This window comes from Aotus nancymaae, unplaced genomic scaffold, assembly GCF_030222135.1.
Source record: "Aotus nancymaae isolate 86718 unplaced genomic scaffold, 86718_ANA_hifiasm-v0.15.2.pri h1tg000122l, whole genome shotgun sequence".
NCBI classification, from domain to species: domain Eukaryota; kingdom Metazoa; phylum Chordata; class Mammalia; order Primates; family Aotidae; genus Aotus; species Aotus nancymaae.
Window position 1 is genome coordinate 657542 of NW_026988537.1, and position 23780 is coordinate 681321.

The 23780-nt window shown below is 39.4% G+C and overlaps 1 protein-coding gene across 3 annotated transcripts in view; it reads left to right on the forward strand.

Annotated features, from left to right (window-relative positions):
• The window catches only part of RPAP2 (RNA polymerase II associated protein 2), a 107537-nt gene that overhangs the window by 50468 nt on the left and 33289 nt on the right, over positions 1–23780 (forward strand). The window lies entirely within an intron of this gene.

Genomic DNA, 23780 nt, shown 5'->3' on the forward strand with positions numbered 1-23780 from the left:
AAGACCTTTTAAAGCAGAGCTTAAGCACTATACATTTATGAAGGAATTAATGTTCCTTTAATTCCTTTTAAAATGACCTCTCATTCTTATTTAATAAATGTTATAATTAAACTCTTAAGCACTGCTTACATATAGAAGAACATCTATAATGGTGATAATTGATTGATCTTTTTTTTTTCAAAGAACTCACTAGAAATGCAATAAAACAACCTGATAATTGCTCAGATTTATTGCTTCAGTACTTGGTTGTAATTTTGCATCTTAGTTGAAGTTTACCAGACTTTACTCTTATATCTGATTTTTTTTCCTGGAAAAGGTACCATATAGTGAAATAATACAGAGTTGAACCTTATTTTCTCAACTAAATATGCCGTAGTGAGATATTAGACTCTCTCCACAATCTTTGATGCATGACTTTTTACTAAAAACGTGTATAAATATATATAGATGAGTCTTCTACAGGCCAGGTGCAGTGGCTCATGCCTATAATCCCAACACTTTGGGAGGCTGAGGCAGGTAGATGAGGTCACAAGTTCATGACCAGCCTAGCCAACATGGTGAAACCTCATCTCTACTAAAAATACAAAAGTTAGCCAGGCATGGTGGCGCATGCCTGTAGTTCCAGCTACTCTGGAGGCTGAGGCAGGAGAATCACTTGAACCTAGGAGGTGAAGGTTGCAGTGAGCTGAGATGGTGCCACTGCACTTCAGCCTGGGCGACAGAGTGAGACTGTGTCTCAAAATAAAAGACAGTCTTCTATAAATATTTTAGTACCTATGTACTCTACTGTGTAACGCTTATTAATGTATTTATATATTTTGAAGTTAGAAAGGACAGAAGTCCGGGCGCGGTAGCTCACGCGTGTAGTCCCAGCACTTTGGGAGGCCAAGGTGGGTGTATCATGAGGTCAGGAGATTGAGATCATCCTGGCCAACATGGTAAAACCCTGTCTCTACTAAAAATACAAAAATTAGCTGGGTGTGGTGTTGCGTGCCCATGATCCCAGCTACTCGGAAGGCTGGGACGGGAGAACCAGGGAGTCAGAAGTTGCAATGAGCTGAGATTGCGCCACTGCACCCCAGCCTGGAGATACAGCGAGACTCCGTCTCAAAAATAAAAAAAGAAAGGACAATAATGAATTGCGTAAAATTAGATTTTATGATGTGGTATCAAAGTATATCATATTTGTTTTTATATTCCTCATAATTCCATGTTATCCACAATACAGGAAACCAGAAAGTAAAGAACCACTTTTCATCAGTATTCAGAATAACTTCTTTGAGAAGATTTAACTGGTATTTTGAGATTTTCTGGCCGTAGAACACACTGCTCAGCTTCTGTCTCATTTACTCCTTCCCTCTTCCCTTTGCTCTTAGTCTTCCCCAGTCTTCTGTGACCTCTGTCAGTATATTTGAGTCTGTAACACAAGAGCGGACTGTGCCAATGGTAACTTAAAACTGAGAAATATAGGGAAACGTCCAGACCAAAACTGGCAGCCAAAGAGAAGACATAATAGAAGGCTATAGAGAAGCAGCTTAACTGGCCTAATTTCCTTCATGTGCAGCCCATATGCCAGAAATGGGAATCAAGTTTCCTCAAGAGTGCTTATACTTAAAATGTAACTTTTCCACCCAAGTTGAATATAAAAGCTTTGTAAATAGGCAATTACTTTGTATTCTGATGGTCTATGGTTCATTGTAGCATAGGAGTCAGATGTCTTTTGGTGGCCAGGGAGAGAGGTATGTGTTGTGTTCTGTGTGAATTATTTGGTCATCCAATGAAGGAGGTAAATACTTTGTATTACTCAGAAAGGATAGAGGATAAAGTGACTTGTCGTAGTCTAACATGGATATATGCTATTCCTAGTTCTATGCCCTTGATGTTCTTTAATGGAAAGCTTTCAAGACCATCTCCAAAAATGTCTGCTTTCATTTTATTTATCTGAACTGGCTGTTTCCGGTGAACTGTGGCCTCCTTCCTAGGCAGAGACCATACAATAGTTTATTCCCTCTAAAAGCTTTGAGTATTCCTGTCGTTCAGGGAGTAGCATGTAAGTCCTGGGAAATGGTATTTAAACAAGCTCAACTTGACTATGATCACTAAACAAAAGCCATCACTGGACATGGGCAGCCACTTTAGGTAACCATCATACAGATAGATACTCTAGAGAGTCACTTCCCTAGGGCTACCAGACCTGAATGGAAAGATGTGGCTAAGGCTTTTTGCCTCAGCAGGCTGTTTTTTTAAAGCCTGCCTATCACTAATTTCCTCAGAAAAAATTGTGAACACACCATGAAAAACAAAGAGATGGTTCCTTAGAAATTTATTGGTTACACGTATTCCCAACTCTTTCCCTTAACAGTCCAAATTTAATTTTAGGTATCTGAGACCATATTAGACGATCATTGAAATTGCTTTTTTATATTTCCTTATAATTATGGAATTTTTATATTTAATTGAACTGTTTAAAGTTGAGATAAAATTCATATACAATTCACCGTTTTAAAATACACAAAATATACAATTCACTAGTTTTTAGTATATTCAGTATGTTATACAACCATCACCACTATCTAATTGCAGAACATTTCCGTCACCCCAAAAAGAAACCTCCTGTCTATTAGTTCAGTCCCAATCTCTGTCTTGACAGATTTATCTATTTCTGAACTTTTCATATAAATGGAATCATATATGACCTTTTGTATCTGGCTTCTTTCATTTGACATGTTTTTAAGATTGATCCATTTTGTAGCATGTAACAGTACTTCATTCCTTTTTATGACCAAATAATATTCCATTGTATGGATATACCACATTTGTTTATTCATCAGTTGACAAACATTTGGGTCATTTCCAGTTTTTGGTATTTAATGGATAACAGTTCTATAAACATTAATGTACAGATTTTTTGTGTGAGCATATGTTTTATGTTCTCTTAGGTATATACCCAGGAGTAGAATTGCTGGGTCATATAATAACTCTGTTTAACCTTTTAAAGAACTGCCAAAGTGTTTTCCACAGTGGTTGTATCATTTTACGTTTCCGCTAGCAACATATGAGGGCTCCAAAGATTGAACTTTACAAGTTATCTCATCTTGCTTCACACTCAGTAGTCATTTTAAAGGCTTATATATGCAGTTTCCCTAAAACTTAAATATGCCTATTCTAATTGATTTTAGACTTTCATGGACTTGTAACATCAATTTCTTATGTTTTAGGAATTTCTGCTACACACGCAAAATGAGTACTTATGAGCTAAAAACAAAGGTCATGGTGTTCATAGTGTTCAATTTGAAAACTATGAAATATCTGAACCGGAGCTAGTCATATTCTTTTGGATTCCTCAGTATCCATAAAATTCAGTTTTTGTTTCTTGCTTATATAAATCTTAAATTTGTTTATCTTATGATATTTACTATCCTATCACCTTTGTTATTGTGAAGCTTAAGTATTTACCTGTTTACTGAGGATTAAACAATAATTAGATTATTTCTATACGTTCCCATACTTATTGCTGAGAGTTTATATAAGAAAAACATATTCTTACATTGAAATAACTTTACTCTCAGCCAACAGAGCTACATGGGAATTTCTAAAGAAATAATACTTGTTTAAATTTTTAATCAAAGCCGAATATCTACAATAATCTTCCCCATAGAATTTCCTATATCTTTGGCAGTTTTATAATCCTACTCTTTTTTTTTTTATTCATAAGTAGTTGAGTATCCCCACCTTCAGGCCATACTCCACACCTTCAGGCCATACTCCACATTAAAAGTCACCAAGGATCCTGAACAAAAAGATATGCACTCCAGCTTCCCCATCCCAAGCAGCAGCAGTGGTGGTGATGACAGCAGTTAGCAGCAGTTGGCCCTTGGCCACTCACAGCCCTGATTTTAGGAGCCAGTCCCTAGATCTGCCAGTGCTGTCATCACATCCTGACTGAGCTCTCTGAGAGCTAGGAAGCATGAAGCTTAAGGGCACTGTTACCCCAGCATCAGGGTTCTGCACTACAAGGGTGTGATAAACATTGTGTGTGGACATAGTTGATTACATTTCAATCTTACAAGTATTGAAAAAAAGCCAGAGACACCATTTTGATAGAATTGTTACATAGCAACAATGATGAAGAAAAACTTTTCCAACATTCATCTGCTAAGCAGTTCTATAGATCTGTCACAAACAGGAATTAGATATAAAGTTGTAAAGTCTCTATAGCCCAGCCCTTTAAGCAAATCTATGTGTATTATATCACCACAAAGTGAATTACAAAGAACTTTTTTCTTTTGAATTAGAAATATCAGTGGAAAGCATCTCTGCTTCCTTATTAATGGGTAAACCTAAAGCACTAAATGCAAACATTAACAGGACATAAACCATCTGTTATAAGAAAAACATTTTATTTGGCTGTCATAGTCTCTTATAATCAAAGTTTTTATCTCAGTTTTCTAGATAGTAGTTCTGAAATGGAAAGTTAATAATGACATACTTCTTAATAATATATTCTTCTTGTCTACTTTTTTTGTTTCTCTTAGAAGTACTTTAATAGACTAGCCTCACATGCCTCTTGGTGTTTCAGATTTGGAGACATTCACTTTGTGCCTAAGATAAAATTAAATGCAATTTTAATTTACATAATTTTTTTTTTTAGACAGGTTATCTGTCACCTAGGCTGGAGTGCAGTGGCACAATCTCAGCTCACTGCAACCTCTGCCTCCCAGGCTCAAGCAGTCCTCCCGCCTCAACCTCCCAAGTAGCTGGGACTATAGGCGCGTGCCACCATGCTCAGCTAATTTTTGTTTTTATGTTTTTTTTGTTTTGTTTTTTGTAGAGATAGATAGGGTTTCACCATGTTGCCCAGGCTGGTCTTGAACTCCTGAGCTCAAGCAATCCTCCCACCTTGTCCTTATGTAAGGACACCCAACCTATTTTCCTTTTTTATTTTCTTTTTTTTTCCCTCTCATTAAAAATGATCCTGGCACAGTGACTCACGCCTGTAATCTCAACACTTTGGGAGGCTGAGGTGGGCAGATCACCTGAGGTCAGGAGTTTACGACCAACCTGGCCAACATAGTGAAACCCCGTCTCTACTAAAAATACACAAATCAGCCAGTTGTGGTGGTGTGCACCTGTAATTCCAGCTATTCGGGAGGCTGAGCAGGAGAATTGCTTGAACCTGGGAGGCGGAAGTTGCAGTGAGCCGACATCGAGCCACTGCACTCCAGCCTGGGTGACAGTGAGACTCTGTCTCAAAAAAAAAAAGAAAAAAAGAAAAGAAAGCAAGATAACTAGAAGGAAAGGTTGGGTCTATTGTAGAGAGAGATTTTTTGTTTGTTTGTTTTGAGACAGAGTCGCACTCTGTTGCCCAGGCTGGAGTGCAGTAGCATGATCTTGGCTCACTGCAACCTCTGCCTCCCATATTCAAGCAATTCTTGTGCCTCAGCCTCACAAGTAGCTGGGACTACAGGCGTGTGCTATCACATCCAGCTAATTTTTGTATTTTTAGTAGAGGCAGGGTTTCACCATGTTGGCCAGGCTGGTCTACATACCCCTGTGGTCTATCCCTTCTTTCTTCTCCTGCCTCATTTCATACGATCCTACCTTGTTCTCTGCATTCTTGTCACTCTGACCTTCTTTCATACCTTTCTCATCATAATCTTTACCACCATAGGACACAGGTCTAGAATGTTATCTTCTCTCTTCCCTTGGTTAATTCCTCTTCATCTTTCAGAACTTGAGGAAGTGTTTCCTCCTCAAGAAACTTTCCCTGACTTCCCTGACTAGATCAAGTATCTCTATATATAGGCCCTCACAACACTATATACTTTTCTTTCTTAGCACTTATCCTGTTTTCAGTTTTATATTTAATTGTATGATTACTTGATTAATGTATGCCTGTCTCACCAAAAATTTTTAGGGACTGGCTCATCTTTTTTTTTTTTTTCCTTTTGAGACAGGGTCGCACTCTGTCACCCAGGCTAAAGTGCAGTGGCACAGTCACAGCTCACTGCAGCCTTAACCTCCTGAGTTCAAGTGGTCCTCCCGCCTCAGCCTCCTGTGTAGCTGGGACCATAAGCATGCACCACCATGCTCAGCTTTTAAAAAAAAGTTTGTGTAGCGATGAGGGGGGTCTCACTTTGTTGCCCAGGCTGGTCTGAAACTCCTGAACTCAAGCAATTCTCCCGCCTTGGCCTCCCAAAGTGCTGGGATTATAGGCAGGAGCCACCATGCCCAGCCTATTCATCTTTAAATTTTAAAAAAACAAAACAGGTAAAACAAATACACCTATCCTTTGTTCTTTACCTCAGGCTATCATCCTCTTACCTACCAAACTTCATGAAGAGCTTGTCTACTCTCAGTGATTCCAGTGCTTCTCATTAATCCTTAGCATTCTGGATCTTGCTCCCATCTTTTATGGAATTGATTTTCTCAAAGCCTCTACTAGTAACAGCCTAGTTAAACAAAGAGCAATGAGGCAATGAAATGAAAAGGGAGAGACAAATGATGAGAAACACTACAGCTCTAGAATCTACAAAGTTTAGCAGAGTTGGAGAAAGTCAAACATAATTTTAAGATATCAAGGCAGATGGCTGCGAAGATACTGGTGCCTTCTGGGAAGTCGGCAGGAAGAACTAATTGAAAGAGATGATGCATTTGGTTTTGTTTGTTTGTTTGAGATGGAGTTCTACTCTTGTTGCCCAGGCTAGGGTGCAATGGCACGATCTCAGCTCACCGCAACCCCTGCCTCTCAGGTTCAAGCAATTCTCCTGCCTCAGCCTCCCAAGTAGCTGGGTAGAGATGGGGTTTCAATATGTTGGCCAGGTTGGTCTCAAACTCCTGACCTTAGGTGATCTGTCCACCTCAGCCTCCCAAAGTGCTGGGATTACAAGTGTGAGCCACCGCAGCAGGCAGTGCATTTTGTTTTATACCTGTTTTGCAAGTGCTGGGACTTCCTGTTCAATTTAAGATTTAGGCAGATTATCAGTTCTGTGGCTCCCTGACAGGAGTTGAAAATGTGGAACTGGAGCTGAAGAATGGCGTTGAAAATCAGAGACCTAGATTTTGGTGTCAGCATTGGGATGGATGAGATGGCAGATGTAGAGGATGTTAAGTGCAGAGTTAAGATGGGACAGCACTTTGTGGGACAGCTGGATCAAGGCCAAGGATGCCTGAAGAATACTGAGAAAGCAGAAAAGGGGGAAGGAGGGGAAACAGACACTTTGAGCACCAACTGTATGCAAACACTGTCTTAGACAATTTACATTATTTCATTTGATCCTTACAATTCAGTCTGGTCTGTGGTGGTGGTCCAGTCACCAACGGAAGAAATAGACTCTGAAAAGACATGAACTTTGCCCAAAGTCAGAGCTGGGATTCAGACTCAGACCCTATCAGACTTCAAAATGTGCACTGTGCACTGCAGTGTGCCTCAGACAGGTATGATTACATACCTAATTTTTGTATTTTTAGTAGAGGCAGGGTTTCACCATGTTGGCCAGGCTGGTCTACATACCCCTCTTTCTTCTCCTGCCTCATTTCATATGTAATCAACCAGACAGGTATGTAATCAACCAGAACACTGTTAAAGAGTCCAAAGTAAGTTTAAGTTTCAAGAAAAAGGTAGTTAACTACCTTTCTGGATATGAAGTAGTTGCCCTCTGCTGAACAAGAATGAGAACAGGGACTAAGGGCTGTGGTTCTGGCAATTAGGTGGTGTGGGTAACCTTCAAGAAAGCAGTTTCCATAGAATGACAGGAGTAGAAACCAGATTGCAAAAGCTGCTATAGTAGATGGTGTTGGGGCACTAGACGGAGCAAATGCCGACTATTTTCATATGGTTGGCAAAAGCAGAAAGGTTTATAATCCAATATGATATGAAAAATTGTCAGAAGATTCTCAGGATAGTGGAAGTTTGAGCACTTTGGTAGCAGAGGGGAAGGAGACATTAGTCAGGCAAGGCTGGAAGAACTAGAGGGTAACTGGTGAAATGTCGCCCATGAAGAGACTGGGAATGACATCAAAGGTGTATTTGCCTCTTTTTCTTTCCTAACTCCTTTTACCCACTTTCCTTTCCTATGTATCTGCCACATATTTCTCTCTCCTTGCCTTAAATGTCAGTGTTATTTGGTAGCATTTTGCCTCCTGCTCTTAATTTCAAAAGTGAACGAACCAAAGCTTGTGTATTTCAGCTCCCATATTATTAATTTTCATTACTGTTACATTCATTACTGTATTATTAGTTTCATTCTAGCTCTGATTGATTCTTACCCCTCTTTCTACGCAGATCAATGATTCCTCTAGGAGAATTAATTTAGGCATTTCTGAGCTTGAGTTATACAGCCACTATATTTAATTATGGTGACTAACCTTTATTTTCTCGTATTCATGATTTTTACCTTCCCCTGCCTTCTCACCTTCCATGACCCACATACCAGTTTTAGGAACATAAATGTAATTTACCAAAAAAAAAAATATATATATATGTATATATATATGTGTGTGTGTGTGTGTGTGTGTGTGTGTATGCACACACATGTAAGTTTCTACTGAGAATAAGAGAATTTCTATTTATCCAATATTGTGTTTGGACAATATATAAACAGTGCTAAACCAGGAAAGATGTCTATAGTAAGTGAGGTGAATCTGAAGCGGTTTTCTTACCAAAACATAATCTCCATGCAGTCAAAGGCATTGTCTGGATTACTTTGGTCTTCCTAGTGCTAAGCACTTAGTCTAGCACTTAGTAATCATTCAATGAATATTTGTTGAGTACATCAAAATAATGAATGAATGAGAAAAACTTGGATAAATTATTGTTGATATTATGAACTTCGGCATAGATTTGGTAACACTGGTAAAATTGCATTGCACATAAAAAAAACAAAAATAGAGGCTGGGTGCAGTGGCTTACACCTGTAATTCCAGCACTTTGGGAGGCCGAAGCAGGCAGATCACGAGGTCAAGAGATCGAGACCAACCTGGCCAACATGGTGAAACCCCGTCTCTACTAAAAATACAAAAATTAGCTGGGCATGGTGTGTAGTCCTACCTACTCGGGAGGCTGAGGCAAGAGAATTACTTGAACCTGGGAGGTGGAGGTTGCAGTGAGCCAAGATCACGCCACTGTACTCCATCCTGGTGCCTGGCAATGGAGCAAGATTCTGTCTCAAAGAAAAAACAAAAAATAAAAATAGTTGCTTACTATTGTGACTGAAGAAAAGACTTTCATTATAGAGACGTAATCTCTGTAATGATTCACATTTTCCAGTGTAGGTACAGTCTGATATGTGACTATTTAGCCTTAAAATAATTGCTACTTTTTTTTTTTTTTTTTTAAGACAGGGTTTCTCCGTGTTGGTCAGGCTGGTCTTGAACTCCTGACCTCAGGTGATCCGCCCACCTCAGCCTCCCAAAGTGCTGGGATTACAGACGTGAGCCACCGCGCCCAGCTAAGAATTGCTACTTTTAACCAAATCCAGCATTGCCTTTTTTTGAATATAATTTTTATAAAATCTTTAATAAAATTAACAAAAAAAATAATTATATCATATTTAGATGTAAATATAAGATTATCTTTTAATTCATTAGTTATAAAATTAGTGAACACTTTAACGTTTTTAAATGTTTCTTTGATTCAAAATTTTATTCCAAATATTGATTTTATCTTCCATGGACTTAACTCTTTTCTCTTCTGTCGCCTGATAAAATAGAAGATTGGTTATAGAGCAGTTAATCACCAGACAGATATCATCTCAATAGAGGTGGCACTAAGTCTTTTAGTTATTTATCTGATGCATCACAGACACAATTCTGGACAATTCTTTAAGTGTTTTACATGTTGATACTTGTTCGTTGAATTGGAAGCATTTATGAAATATTAATGGGTCCTAATGGAAATTTTTTACTCAAGAGGCAAACTCTTCCTTTAACTAGTTTTACTGAATGTACTTTAAAAAATAGCCTTGCAAACTCGAATGAAAGTTATAAGGAGAAAAAAATTATTCCCAGGTCTATTAAGAGTGCTTGTTAAATTTGAGATCCTGATCACCAACTGTGTTTTTTTCTCTGTTGTCTTTAAACATTTCCAATCAGATTGTGTATTACAGAGACTCAACAGCTTTAAAATATTCTTCTTGCCTCTGGCTTTTCTCATTCTGATAATTCCAGTTAACAAATAAAGTCATGTAGTTTTTGGAAGCAAAATTCAAATGCTTCCATTTTATTCCTTAACTATTTTTACAAAGTTTTAAAGCAAATTATAAAAGCCAAAATGGTGAAAAAGAGCCTGGAATTTTCTGGTTCTCACTATTGGCTGTTTGCGTTGTCCCACCATTCACTTTGAATGAGTTTAGGATTTGGCTGTTTGTCATTTTCATACAGCTCAAGTATACTCTCCTTTAAAAGACAGGGGAATGTATCAGAATACACAAGGCTTAATATTGAAAATTCCACGTGCAGCAAAAGCACTTCAGAAACTGCTCCAAACTGCTTGAATACCTGCAATTTCTGTGGTGGTGAAAAGACATTACAGTAATTGAATCTCCTGGACTATTTCAATTTTACTTATTTACTGATTTTCTTTTCAGTGAGTTTTGAGGCCCCATGCTAATTATAGGTTTCTTATCATCTAGAGGTTTTTCATTGCAGTGAGTGACAAATCAGCTGAATATTCCATAAGAATAAAGCAACTGCCAGGTTATAACTAGTATTATTCTAGTTTCAGTGCAGAGAAAAATGTTGCTGTAAAACACTGAGACTTACACAACTTTTACATGCTCCAAAATCAAGTTCCCAAACATGTAAAATTAAGTGCCACTAGCTAATTCTTTGCAGCCAAGGTTATACATTGAGATATAAGGTTATACGCTGAAAGTAGGAATAAAATCTATACTCTTTCCCCAGGAAAAGAAAAAAAATACACATTTGAAAAAATAGAAGCCCTTTTTATAATTTGAAGGAGTATATGAACCCCTGCATCCCAAGTTAAGATAAGGAAGTGGAGTTCGTAAATGTAGGCTTCTCTTTTGAGGAACCTGATGATGATAAGGGTAGGAAAGAGATTGAACAGTAACCATTTGTTTGGGATAGAAGCAGACTTAAGCATAGCGCATGGAGAAGGAGCTAATAAAGAAAAATAATTTGAAGCTGCATGCAAGGTAGATATACATGATGAAACAGGGCAGGTCTCAGAGGAGGCACAAGCAAATGTGATCATGGCACAGGCAGATGGAATAGTGTGAATGGGAGAGAAATGTTATATCTTCTGAAACAGGAAGAAAATAAATGAAGAAAAACATGGCTGCAGATACATTCATAGGTAGAAGGGAGAGATTTTTACATCATGCCTAATGACTACATTTTTTAATGAAGTAGGGTTTGAGGTTCTCTTCTAAGAATAAAGAAGTTATGGTTGTATAAAGAGTGAAAACACAATTGACCTTTGAACAACATGGGTTTATGGGTTTGAACTGTGCAAGTCCACTTATATGTGGATATTTTTCCACCTCTGCCACACTTAAGATAGCAAGACTAACCCCACTTCTCTTTCTCCTCCTTCTCAGCCTACTCAGTGTGAAGGCAAGGATAAAGACCTTTATGATGATCCACTTCCATTTAACGTGGAGTAAATATATTTTCTCTTTGTTATGATTTTCTTAATAACATTTTCTTTCCTATAGCTTACTTTATTGTAAGGATCTAACACATATCCTTACATAGGTATTATGTAATATGATAAGCATAAAACATATAAAATATGTGTTAATCGGCTGTTTATGTTGTCTATAAGGCTTCTGGTCAACAGTAGGCTGTTTGTAGACGTTTCGAGGGTCAAAAGTTATACACAGATTTTCAACTGCATAGGGGAGGGGGCCAGTGTCCCTAATGCCTGTGTTGCTCAGGGATCAACTGTAATGATAATGGAGTAGTCATTGAGAGGATCCAGAAAAGGAGCTAATTCAGGGTGAGAGAAAATTGACAAGTGACATTAAGTATCCAGATGAGGCTACAGATAATGGATTTGTAGTGGTATCGACCTTCAGGGTTCCCTTCTTCCCCATGTCCCCATACCACCAGTAGTTTTCAGCCGTCTATTGTAGGTGTGGAGAAAACAGATTGCAACATTTATCTCAGGGTGTACATTTTGCTAGGCAGAAAAGGCAAGGATGCAAGAGGTTTGGAAGAATACTCGTGAGCTATTAGTTCCAAAAATCAATACAAATAAGGAAGGAAAGTAGAGTTACCTTAGAAAGAAAATTGGTCATCCTAATTATTTTTGTGTTTCTCCCCCTAAAATGGTATCTTCAGCTCTGACATCTCTGCTAAGTTGTAGACCCAAATTTTTTTATTTTTTGCTGTGCACCTTCATTTCTATATGCCTTACATATTTCAAACTCAAATTTGAAATTAAGTCATTTTGCCTTTCCTTTTTTTAAGATTATACTTTAAGTTCTGGAGTACATGTGCAGAACGTGCAGGTTTGTTACATCGGTATACAGGTGCCAAAGTGATTTGCTGCACCCATCAACCCATCATCTACATTACATATTTCTCCTAATGCTATCCCTCCCCTATTCCCCCACCCCCTGACAGGCCCTGATGTGTGATGTTCCCCTCCCTGCGTCCATGTGTTCTCATTGTTCAACGCCCACTTATGAGTGAGATCATTCAGTGCTTGGTTTTCTGTTCCTGTGCCACTTTCCTCAGAATGATGGTTTCCAGCTTCATCCATGTCCCTGCAAAGGACATGAACTCATCCTTTTTCATGGCTGCTTAGTATTTTGTGGTGTATATGAGCCACCTTTTCTTTGTCCAGTCTGTCATTGATGGGCATTTGGGTTGGTTCCAAGTCTTTGCTATCGTGAACAGTGCTGCAATAAACATATATGTGTGTGTGTCTTTATAAAAGAATGATTTATACTCCTTTGGGTAAATACCCAGTAATGGGATTGCTGGGTCAAATGATATTTCTAGTTCTAGATCTTTGAGGAATTGCCACACTGTATTCCATGATGGTTCAACTAATTTACACTCCCACCAACAGTGTAAAAGCATTTCTATTTCTCCACATCCTCTCCAGCATCTGTTTCCTGACTTTTTAATGATTGCCATTCTAACTGGCATGAGATGATATCTCCTTGTAGTTTTGATTTGCATTTATCTAATGACCAGTGATGATGAGCTTTTTTTCCTGTTTGTTGGCTGCATAAATGTCTTCTTTTGAGAACTGTCCATATCTTTTGCCCAATTTTTGATGGGGTTTTTTTCTTGTAAATTTGTTTAAGTTCTTTGTAGATTCTGGATATTAGCACTTTGTCAGCTGGATAGATTGCAAAAATTTTCTTCCATTCTGTAGGTTGCCTGTTCACTCTGATGATAGTTTCTTTTGTTGTGCAGAAGCTCTTTAGTTTAATTAGATTCCATTTGTCAATTTTGTCTTTTGTTGCCATTGCTTTTGGTGTTTTAGTCATGAAGTCTTCGCCAGTGCGTGTGTCCTGAATGGTATTGCCTAGGTTTTCTTCTAGGGTTTTTATGGTTTTAGGTCTTACATTTAAGTCTTTTTTGCTTGTTTTGTTTTGTTTTGTTTTCTTGGGAGAGTCTCACTCCATCACCAGGCGCCAGGCTGGAGTGCAGTGGCCTGACCTCGGCTCACTGCAACCTCCACCTCCCAGGTTCAAGCAATTCTCCTGCCTCAGCCTCCCAAGTAGCTGGGACTACAGGCGCGTGCCACCACGCCCAGCTAATTTTTTGTATTTTTAGTAGAGATGGGGTTTCACCATGTTGGCCAGGATGGTTTCAATCTCCTGACCTCGTGATCCGCCCACCTCGGCCTCCCAAAGTGCTGGGATTACAGGCGTGAGTCACCGCGCCCGGCCTACATTTAAGTCTTTAATCAATTTTGAGTTAATTTTTGTATAAGGTATAAGGAAGGGATCCAGTTTCAGCTTTCTGCATATGGCTAGCCAGTTTTCCCAACACCATTTATTAAATAGGGAATCCTTTCCCCATTGTTTGTTTTTGTCAGGTTTCTCAAAGATCAGATGGTTGTAGATGTGTGGTGTTACTTCTGAGGCCTCTACTCTGTTCCATTGCTCTCTATATCTGTTTTGGTACCAGTACCATGCCGTTTTCGTTGCTGTAGTCTTATAGTACAGTTTGAAGTCAGGTAGCGTGATGCCTCCAGCTTTGTTCTTTTTGCTAGGATTGTCTTGGCTATGTGGGCTTTTTTTTTGGTTCCATATGAAATTTAAACTAGTTTTTTCCAATTCTGTGAAGAAAGTCAATGGTAGCTTGACGGGGATAGCATTGAATCTATAAATCATTTTGGGCACTATAGCCATTTTCATGATATTGATTCTTCCTATCCATGTGCATGGAATGTTTTTCCATCTGTTTGTGTCCTCTCTTATTTCCTTGAGCAGTAATTTGTAGTTCTCCCGGAAGAGGTCATTCACATCCCTGTTTGTTGTATTCCTAGGTATTTTATTTTCTTAGTAGCAATTGTGAATGGGAGTTCACTCCTGATTTGGCTGTTTGTTATTGGTGTATAGGAATGCTTGTGATATCTGCACATTGATTTTGTACCCTGAGACTTTCCTGAAGTTGCTTATCAGCTTAAGGAGATTTTGGGCTGAGATGATGGGGTCTTCTAAATACACAATCATGTCATCTGCAGAGACAATTTGACTTCCTCTTTTCCTAACTGAATACCCTTTATTTCTTTTTCTTGCCTGATTGCCCTGGCCAAAACTTCCAATACCATGTTGAATAGGAGTGGTGAGAGAGGGCATCCTTGTCTTGTGCTGGTTTTCAAAGGGAATGCTTTCAGTTTTTGCCCATTCAGTATGATATTGGCTGTGGGTTTGTCATAAATAGCTCTTATTATTTTGAGATATGTTCCATGAATACCTAGTTTTATTGAGAGTTTTTAGCATGAAGGGCTGTTGAATTTTGTCAAAGGCCTTCTCTGCATCTATTGAGATAATCATGTGGTTTTTGTCATTGGTTCTGTTTATGTGATTGATTATGTTTACTGATCTGCATATGTTGACCAGCCTTGCATCCCAGGGATGAAGCTGACTTGATCATGGTGGATAAGCTTTCTGATGTCCTGCTGGATTCTGTTTGCCAAATTTTATTTTGAGGATTTTCACATCCATGTTCATCAGGGATATTGGCCTGAAATTTTCTTTTTTAGTTGTGTCTCTGCCAGGTTTTGGTATCAGGATGATGGTGGCCTCATAAAATGAGTTAGGGAGGATTCCCTCTTTTTCTATTGTTTGGAATAGTTTCAGAAGGAATGGTACCAGCTCTTTGTACCTCTGGTAGAATTAGACTGTAAATCCATCTGGTCCTGGACTTTTTTTGATTGGTAGGCTATTAACTACTGCCTCAATTGCAGAACATATTATTGGCCTATTCAGGCATTCGACTTCTTCCTGGTTTAGTCTTGGGAGGGTCTATGTGTCCAGGAATTTATCCATTTCTTCTAGATTTACTGGTTTATTTGCATAGAGGTATTTATAGTATTCTCTGATGGTAGTTTGTATTTCTGTGGGATCGATGGTGATATCTCCATTAAAATTTTATATTGTATCTATTTGATTTTTCTCTCTTTTCTTCTTTGTTAGTCTGGCTAGCAGTCTATCTATTTTGTTGATCGTTTCAAAAAACCAGCTCCTGGATTGATTTTTTTGAAGGGTTTTTCATGTCTCTGTCTCCTTCTGTTCTGCTTTGATCTTAGTCATTTCTTGTCTTCTGCTAGCTTTTGAATTTGTTCACTTTTGCTTCTCTAGTTCTTTTAATTATGTTTAAGGTTAATATTGTTATATGTGAATTTGATCCATCTTTATGATGCTAGCTGGTTATTTTGCCTGTTAGTCCATGCAGTTTCTTAATAGTGTCAAGTCTTTACAATTTGGTATGTTTTTGCAGTGGCTGGTACTGGTTGTTCCTTTCCATGTTTAGTGCTTCGTTCAGGAGCTCTTGTAAGGCAGGCCTGGTGGTGACAGAATCTCTCAGCATTTGATTGTCTGTAAAGAATTTTATTTCTCCTTCACTTATGAAGCTTAGTTTGGCTGGATATGAAATTCTAGGTTGAAAATTCTTTGCTTTAAGGATGTTGAGCAGCGGAAGGAGCGGCTGTACCCGCTGCGGAAGTACGCGGTCAAGGCCTGAGGGGCGCGCTGTCAATAAAGCACAGCTGGCTTGAGAAAAAAAAAAAAAAAAAAAAAAAAAAAAAAAAAAAAAGGATGTTGAATATTGGCCCCCACTCTATTCTGGCTTGTAGGGTTTCTGCCAAGAGATCTGCTGTGGGGTCTGATGGCCTTCCCTTTGTGGGTAACCTGACCTTTCTCTCTGGCTGCACTTAACATTTTTTCCTTCATTTCAACCTTGGCAAATCTGACAATTACGTGTCCTGGGGTTCTTCTCAAGGTGTATCTTTGTGGTGTTCTCTGTATTTCCTGAATTTGAATGTTGGCCTGACTTGCTAGGTGGGGGAACTTCCCCTGGATAATATCCTCAAGAGTGTTTCCCAACTTGGTTCCATTCTCCCTGTCACTTTCAGGTACACCAATCAAACACAGATTTGGTCTTTTCACATAGTCCCATATTTCTTGGAGGCTTGGTTCATTCCTTTCATTCTTTTTTCTCTAATCCTGTCTTCACATTTTATTTCATTAAGTTGATCTTCTGTCTCTGATATCTTTTCTTCTGCTTGATCAGTTCAGCTATTGATACTTGTGTATGCCTCACGAAGTTCTCGTGCTGTGTTTTTCAGCTCCATCAGGTCATTTATGTTCTTCTCTATACTGGTTATTCTAGTTAGCAATTCATCTAACCTTCTTGGCTTCCCTGCATTGGGTTGGAACATGCTCCTTTAGCTTGGAGGAGTTTATTACCCACCTTCTGAAGCCTACTTCTGTCATTTCATCAAACTCATGCTTCACCAGTTTTGTTCCCTTGCTGGCAAGGAGTTGTGACCCTTTGGAAGAGGTGTTCTGGTTTTTGGAATTTTTAGCCTTTTTGTGCTGGTTTCTCCCCATCTTTGTGGATTCATCTACATTTGGTCTTTGATGTTGGTGACCTTCCAATGGGGTCTCTGAGTGGACATCATCGTTTTTGTTGATGTTGATACTATTCCTTTCTGTTTGTTAGTTTTCCTCCTAATAGGCCCCTCTGCTGCAGGTCTGCTGGAGTTTGCTGAAGGTCCACTCCAGACCCTGTTTGCCTGGGTATCACCAGCAGAGGCTGCAGAACAGCCACAAATGCTGCCTATTCCTTCCTCTGGAAGCTTCGTCCCAGAGGGGCACCTGTCAGATGCCAGCCAGAGCTCTCCTGTATGAGGTGTTGTTGGCCCCTACTGGGAGGTGTCTCCCAATCAGGACACATGGGTGTCAGGGACCCATTTGAGGAGGCAGTATGTCCCTTATCAGAGCTCAAACACTGTGCTGGGAGATCCGCTACTCTCTTCAGAGTTGTCAGGCAAGGACATTTAAGTCTGCTGAAGCTGCAGCCACAGCCTCCCCTTTCCCCAGGTGCTCTGTCCCAGGGAGATGGGGGTTTTATCTATAAGTCCCTGAATGGGGCTGCTGCCTTTTTTATAGAGATACCCTGCCCAGAGAGGAGGAATCTTGAGAGGCAGTCTGGCTGCAGCAGCCTTGCTGACTGAGCTGCAGTGGGGTCTCCACCCAGTTCAAACTTCCCATGGCTCCGTTTACACTGAGTGTAAAACTGCCTACTCATGCCTCAGCAATGATGGATGCCCCTCCCTCCACCAAGCTCAAGCATCCCAAGTCAACTTCAGACTGCCATACTGGCAGTGAGAGTTTCAAGCCATTAGATCTTAGCTTGCTTGGCTCCGTGGGGGGTGGGACCTGCCGAGCCAGACAATGTGGCTCCCTGGCTTCAGCCCCGTTTCCTGGGGAGCGAATGATTCTGTCTCTCTTGTGTTCCAGACACCCCTGGAGTATGGAAAATAAAAACCTCCTGCAGCTAGCTTGGTGTCTGCCCAAATGGCCACCCAGTTTTGTGCTTGAAACCCAGGGCCCTGGTGGCATAGGCACCAGAGGGAATCTCCTGGTCTGCAGGTTGTGAAGACAATGGGAAAAGTGCAGTATCTGGGCCAGAGTGCACCATTCCTCACGATACAGTCCCAAATGGCTTCCCTTGACTAGGAGAGGGAGTTCCCTGACCCCTTGCACTTCCCAGGTGAGGCGATGCTCCACCCTGCTTTGGCTCGTCCTCTGTGGACTGCACCCACTGTCCAGCCAGTCCCAATGAGACAAACCCATCTTGTGCATGGATCTCGCTGGGAACCGCAGACCAGAGTTGTTCCTATTCGGCCATCTTGCCAGCCAGTTACCCATTTTGCCTTTCAAATGCCTTTCTTTTGGCATTTGTATTCTCCTAATTACTCAGATTTTGCTTCTCTTTAATCTCTCATATCTAATCAATTGCATAGTCCTTTTAGTTGTCTTTCTCCATTCTCACTGCTACTAACCCACATCAGACCTTCATTACTTGCCTAGACTGCTGCAATTATCGCCCTCCCAAGTAGGTCTCCTTGCCGTGTCCATCCTTCCTCTAGCTTTAAAAATTATCTCACTGAAGCTTAACTTTGATCAAGACAGACATTTGTTCAGAAACCTAGTGACTTCCCAGCTCCTACCACATAATTTTGCATGAAATTCGAGGCCCTTCTAAAGTGGCCCCAACTTAACTATTCACCTTATTTCTCATTTATGTCTTTACATGATGTCCACTGACTGTTTCCACCTATAAGCATCTTTAATAGCACTTGACCTATACTTGAAATTATTTTCTTTTCATATCTGCCTATTCTAGCCTTCAAGGTCCAGTTCAAATGTTACCACCTCCTTAGAAGCCTTCCTTAACACCCCCCAAGTAGAAATAGTAATACCTTTCTTGTATAAGCTCCCTTAAGTAAGACATCTTATTGGGACCTTCTGCTTTGCTACACATTCATATAAAAATCTTTTTATTATCCAATTTCTTCCAAAAGTGTAGTTAACAAATAGAACTGCACAAAATTATTCAATAGAGCTCCACATCAGTTGTTTTCAACACTGCCTATATCATTGGGACTTTCTGCTCTGTTACACATTCAAGCAATCTTCCTGCCTCACCTCCCAAATAGCTGGAACTACAGGCAAGCACCACCACATCCACCTAAAAAATTCAGATACTTTAAAATGGACAGTGGGAAACTTTCTAAATTGGAGCAAAAGAGTGATTTTTTCCTGAATGCCAGTTCTTTCCTAGTTGTTCCCTTTGTGGCAGGAAGGATCTCAACAACTCAGTCTAACCTAAGGAGCCACAGTGATTTCCAAGTTTGTTAAGAAATTTTTTTATGAGACCAACTGGTTGGTCTTCAACTTTTCTGTGAAATTGCAGGAAATGCTGAGGCTCAAGTGACTTTCTTAAGGTCATGTAAGTCAGTAAAAGATGAACAAATAACCCCAGAAGTACTCCCTCTAGTCTACACTTCTAACCGCCAGACCACACAAGTTCACATGTCTGATTCATTTTAAGAACTGAGTAGATCTTACAATTTTAAAAGACCCACTTGGATATGCTCTCCAAATAATTTTTGAAATTTGCCATAACCAAATACAAATGAAAACCAACAATTCTTGTTTCTAATTCATCCTTCCTTTGTGATAGTCAAGAGGAACTTTTCAACACTATTAACTAACAATTTTAGAAGAAAGCTAAAACTAAGTACCTCTAACCAAGCAAATCCTGGTATATACAGCAAAGTCAACTGATTTAGCAAATCCTCAGGTACTTCAGCTCTCAAAAGGAAACTAACTGGATAGGTTGCAACTAAATCACATTTGGGGAAATTAAGTGTGATTTCCTTAAATATAACCATATAGCCTGCTAAAATAAGACTATGCTGTTAAACCTCATCTTTTAGACTCTTCACTTACCCAAGCCATCATTAACTGGTGCCTCATCTATCCCAAAAGACTTTTGCTTTTGGGGCCGGGCGCGGTAGCTCACGCCTATAATCCCAGCACTTTGGGAGGCCGAGGTGGGTGGATCATGAGGTCAAGAGATAGAGACCATCCTGGTCAACAAGGTGAAACCCCCAAAAATTAGCTGGGCATGGTGGTGCGCGCCTGTAATCCCAGCTACTCAGGAGGCTGAGGCAGGAGAATTGCCTGAACCCAGGAGGCGAAGGTTGCGGTGAGCCGAGATCGCACCATTGCACTCCAGTCTGAGTAACAACAGTGAAACTCCGTCTCAAAAAAATTAAAAAAAAAAAGAAGACTTTGCTTTTGTTTGATTGTAAGCCTTCAGAGTGTCAGGTTTAATATCCATTTGTTTTAATTGGCAAAGTGATAAACACAATGCCTGTACATGTAAACATTGAAAGTATGCCTCTTTGACAGAAATAGTCTTCTTACCTTCTTCCTAGCCCTAACTTCTGAAGGGTGAGAGAGTGTTAAAAAAAAAAAAAAATTCTTTTAAGCCCAATGTTATCTTTTAGCAGTCTTTGCATCTTCATCACTTTTATGCATGGTAATCAGCAGAACAGGTTTCCCTACTGCAGCAGAACTCTGCATGAACCCAGTAATTTCTCAAATCTGATGGGTACAGAAGAGTGTGGCCTTTCACTTCCTGTCCCTTCCTCCAACCCCAAACCATAGAGAACCATGCTTTCTGGTGACATTTTATTTCATAGACATTCTCACAACTCTTTCTTCTGTAAGATTATGTTCAGTATGAGAAGTGTTCCATGTCATTTTACAACAGCCTACTCATTTGATTTTGCAAATTTGGAAATTATAAACACTCAGAAAAATCTCTATGAGAGAATTATTGCTTCCGCTCAGTTTTGAAGGTCAGGTTTGGGAATATCTGTGCTATATCATTTTAGGCCGGTGCCTGATGTGATCTTCACACGTATCACCTAGGATTATTCAGGAAAGGACAATTCAGACTGTGGAGTTACAGTATGGAGTTTCCAATGGTTCAGTATGAGTGCAGTGAGCAAGATAATAGGGACCAGAATGGGGAAGGCCACTTAAAAATCCAAGTTCATTACTGACTTTTATTGTACTACAGGAGATAAATAACAGAGAATTATCAGTTTAGCTCCACTTGCTTAATTAACCACAACTTTAACTCTTTAAATATCTTTTTCTGTTGACAGGGTACAAATTGGTGACTTCCAAAATTATAGGTAACTTCTGAGGCTTAGTTAAGAGTTTGTACACCTCTAAATCCTTGGATAGAAGGTTTTAATAAAAATGCCAACTTTTAATTAAAAATCTCTCTCTTGATTCAGTTATCTCACCCAAACTTTGAAAGTCTTCTTACTACTGTATATAATAATTCCTGTTAACCAGATGTTGTTTGATAGCTCAGTTATAACAAATGGAAAGTACTTGTCCTAACCTGACTTACGTTCTCTCCTTTTGATGTGTAGCATATGTGGAGCAGTCAGCTAAATAAAGGTCTTATCAATAAGATGCAGTTTGACACTTGGCTTTTTGTTTTTGTTATTGCGCCACTTACCATATGGTAAAGAATTAGTTATAGAAGGATATCTGTCTTTTCAGAATCGAGGTTTGAATCAGTGGAGGTTTCATGAGCAGTTTCCTCTTATTTGTGATTTATACATTGCAAGTTTTTATTATGTAGGTTGCTTTCAAATTATATTCACCAGCAGATAGCCTGTGTTAAGCCATCTTAAGTGTCACCTTTTGAGGTTTTATTCATACTTAAAAGCACTTGAAAAAAATAACTTTAAACAGAAATCTTTTGTTTTTACTTACAGCCAATCACATTCTCTGCTGGTTATTTTTAAAGTATTTCCTGCATAAAACATATTAAATATCAGCTGTAGTATAAATTAGTTTTTTTATTTAAATAGAAGTTATTTGGACCCACCAAGTTATTATGGGGTTATAGGCTTTTGTTTTTGTTTTAGACAAGGTCTGTCTTGCTGTGTCACCCAGGTTGGTGTACAGTGACATAATCATAGCTCACTGTAAACTTGAACTCGTGGGGTCAAGTTTACAAGTTGTGGGAAGTGATCCTCCCGCCCTAGCCTCCTGAGTAGCTGGGTCTACAGGGGTATACCTCCACACCCATCTAATTTTTTTATTTTTAGTAGAGATTGGATCTTGCTGTGTTGCCTAGACTGGTCTCAGGTTCCAGGATTCAAACAATCTTCCCACCTCAGCCTACCAAAGCACTGGGATTACAGGTATAAACCACCACTCCCATCCTGGTTTTATTTATATTCTCTATTAGAAGTTGCAAGATTGGAATAGAGGCTTGAATACTTTTCAGTGAATGGGGTAGAAGTTGTTTATTAATGGAAAAAAATTAAACAGGTAATTAGAATATCATAATTTATACTGCACAGATAAAGGATTAAGGAGAAAAGAGGAGCCTGGGGAGTCAGTTTAACTAAAAAAAGAGTAGAAGTGGGTATTTGGTAAGATCTTGCAATTTGTACTTCAAAGATAACCTGAAAGTGAGCATTTCTATTTTATGATATATTTCTCTTTTTGTGAGACAGAGTCTCACTCTGTTGCCCAGGCTGGAGTGCAGTGATGCAATCTCAGCTCACTGCAACCTCCACCTCCAGGGTTCAAGTGATTCTTGTGCCTCAGCCTCCTGAGTAACTGGGACTACAGGCACACACCACCATACCCAGCTAATTTTTGTATTTTTTTTTTTAGTAGAGACAGAGTTTTGCCATGTTGGCCAGGCTTGTCTTGAACTCCTGGCTGCAAGTGATCTGCCTGCCTCAGCCTCCCAAAGTACTGGGATTACAGGCATGAGCCACTGCACCCAGCCTATTTTATATTTCTACGGAGTTGGACATTTTTTGTTTTATATTTTGAAGTACTGAATTTGGACAATATTTATATTATGGGTAGTACATTTTAGGAAGATGATAAGCTAGAAATGAGTATAGGAAAGAACACCACTGCAAACACCAATCCCAATAAGGAGTAGTCAGATGACATCTATAAGGAAAGATTACAAGGACTTGAAATTAACTGAGAACTATTTTCAAGAATATGAAGGAATAACTTTAAGAGCTTGTGCACCACCCCCCCCCACCAAACACACCCACAAAAATTCCATGAAGAAGAAAATAAAATTCTGCAAGAGACATTTAGATTATATATGAGGAACAATGTCTAGAATTTAAGGTTTATTAACCATTGCAGCATGCTACACATAGAAGTGTAGAATCTCCATCTTTCGAGATCATGAAGGTAGTTAGTTTATTAGCAGTTTTGTAAGAAAAGACCAAATCACTATATTAAGAAAGGGTCTATTCTGCTTACTTTGGCAAGACTTTTTAAAAAAATACGGGGGCGCAGGGGCTTTGAGTCTCATTTAATTCTTAATAGAAGGAGATTGAAAGGGAGTATAAATCTCCAAAACAGTTGAGTCTTCATTTGGCTGATACTTTCTGCTACTATCATTTACCTACAAATAATAAAAATATACCCCATGCAAGAAGAGTGATAGCCAGAATTACACTGAAATAAAGACCTATATATAACAAGCACTGGAGAAGGTATCTGGAAAAGGGAACCCTTGCACATTGTCAGTGGGAATGTAACTTAGTACAGCCATTATGGAGAACAATGTGGAGGTTCCTCAAGAAATTAAAAATAGTCCGGGCGTGTGGCTCACGCCTGTAATCCCAGCACTTTGGGAGGCTGAGGCAGGTGGATCACAAGGTCAGGAGTTTGAGACCAGCCTGGCCAACCTGGTGA